The sequence below is a fragment of the Silene latifolia genome, chromosome 11, assembly GCF_048544455.1.
Source record: "Silene latifolia isolate original U9 population chromosome 11, ASM4854445v1, whole genome shotgun sequence".
Taxonomy (NCBI): Eukaryota; Viridiplantae; Streptophyta; class Magnoliopsida; order Caryophyllales; family Caryophyllaceae; genus Silene; species Silene latifolia.
The window spans coordinates 81,199,227-81,201,403 of NC_133536.1; the positions used below are offsets into that span (position 1 = coordinate 81,199,227).

Genomic DNA, 2,177 nt, shown 5'->3' on the forward strand with positions numbered 1-2,177 from the left:
TCCACAACTCTCACATACTCCACTTGGAATTGATGATGATGCCACCATAGTATTAACATGTTGCTTGGGTGATTTGGAGGCCTCTTCAAGTTTAGCCATGACCTTCTCAAACTTCAAATTAATGGTATCAATATGAGCACTAAGTTGAGCACCCAATTGAGTAATGGAATCCACCTCATACTTTCCTCCTTTAGTAGCCTTCCGAGGTCTACTATATTGTGAGTTATGGACTGCCATTTCTTCAATTTTGTTCCATGTTTGATTATCATCAACTTCGGTGAACATACCATTTGATCCCATCTTGAGAATGTTTCGGGAGTCTTCATATAGACCATTCCAAAATTGTTGTGCAAGGAACCACTCGCTATGTCCATGGTGTGGACAAGATCGACAAGTTTCCTTGAATCTTTTCCATGCTTCATACAAAAATTCCCCATCCCTTTGTTTGAAGCCGATGATTTGGGCTCTCAACATGTTAGTCTTTTCCGGAGGATAGAACTTCTTTTAGAAAGCAAGTGCCAATTTCTTCCAAGAATCAATACCAAGAGTAGCCTTATCTAGGCTCTTCAACCATTATTTCGCGGTACCAATCAAAGAAAAAGGAAATAAGACCCATCGAATTTGGTCTTGAGTAACTCCGGCTTGAGAAATCGCATCACAATAGTCACAAAAAGTCTCCATATGAGAATGAGGATCTTCACTAGGCATCCCCCCAAATTGACTTCTCTCAACTAATTTTATAAATGCGGATTTGGCAATGAAATTACCGGTTAAATGTTGTGGTGTAGAAGTACCAATTGGTAGGTTCTCCTCGGTTGGTACGGAATGTGATGAAAATTTAGGTATTGTGGGTTGATTTTGTGGTGGGTTTTGTATTGGGTTATCCTCTCCTTATCTTGCAAAAGGGTTGATGAACTCAATGTTATTTGGTTGAATGTCCACAATCTCACCAATACCTCTCAAAGTATTCCTAGCAAGTCTTCAATTGTCGGTCAAAGTTCTTTCGATTTCAAGATCAATGGGTAACAAGTTGCCTTGTGATCTCCTAGACATGCAAAATATCAAACAACTCGAAAACAATTAGAACAACCTTGAGGAGATTGACTTCCCCAAGGTAAAGAAAGACACAACTAACAACAATTCAAGAAAATCAACTCAAGTTAACATCGTCCCCGGCAACGATGCCATTTTTGGTTCGTAGGTTTTTAAACTCGTCGTCAAAAGTTACCCAACCAAAACAATATTTATAATTTCACCAAATACTCTTAGTAAAGAGGCAAGTAAAGGTCGGATCCCAAGGGACGGGTATTGATGTAGGATTTTCAATTATAAATGGTCGTGTCTTAGGGTGTCACAATTTGGGGTTGAGATAGGAGATCAATTAAAACTAATCAACAATAAAAAACAAAGCAAGGTAGATAAAATGAAGGTGTAAACAATTGATTAAAAGCACTAGGGTATCATGGGTTCATAGGGGAATACATGGGAGGTCATCATACAAAAATGTTCTCGAATTATAAACAAGCAATTATTGTTGTGATGGGATCGAGTTAGTGTATAACTTACAATCCCTAAGAAGGTTTGGGTTCCGAAGACGAATCGATTAGATTGTACAACACCTACAAGTCGACTTAATCCTTCCTATTCAACATTATGCATGGTCTAATGAGCCTCGAGTTGGTTTATGTCTTACAAGGCTTACTGAAAAGATAAGTGATGGGTAAAAAATGCAAGGATTCATAGACTCGCATTTCATCAAACTTAACATGTGCATAAGTTGGAATCACAACAAGCAAGCAAATAAATTATCTGAACATATTAGATTAAGCATGAATCATTCCCCATGTTGATTTCTCCTAATTACCCATTAATCCTAGCTAAGGAAACTACTCACTCATGATCAAGTTTAACATGCTAACAAGGTTGTCAATCACATTAACAAGGCAAAACATGATGAATGAATGGAAATGATTAACAATAATTAAAGTAAGGATTAAGAGAATTATACCTATAGAGATTCCAAAATAATAATGCAAAGAATAATAGACGTACTTGATGATTGATGGAAGGTTGTCAATCTCCCAATAAACCCAAATGATTTCTAATTACCCAAAATAAATGATGAACAATAGAGAAATTAAGGAAAGATTAAGTATTGAGATTTGTATTAAGACTAA

At 36.7% G+C, this 2,177-nt stretch overlaps 1 non-coding gene across 1 annotated transcript; it reads left to right on the forward strand.

Moving 5' to 3' along the window:
* The first annotated feature begins 366 nt into the window (after window positions 1–366).
* LOC141616014 (small nucleolar RNA R71) lies at window positions 367–474 on the forward strand. The gene has a single exon (XR_012530394.1). It is a non-coding gene; the product is annotated as a small nucleolar RNA R71 (small nucleolar RNA).
* The last annotated feature ends 1,703 nt before the right edge of the window (window positions 475–2,177 follow it).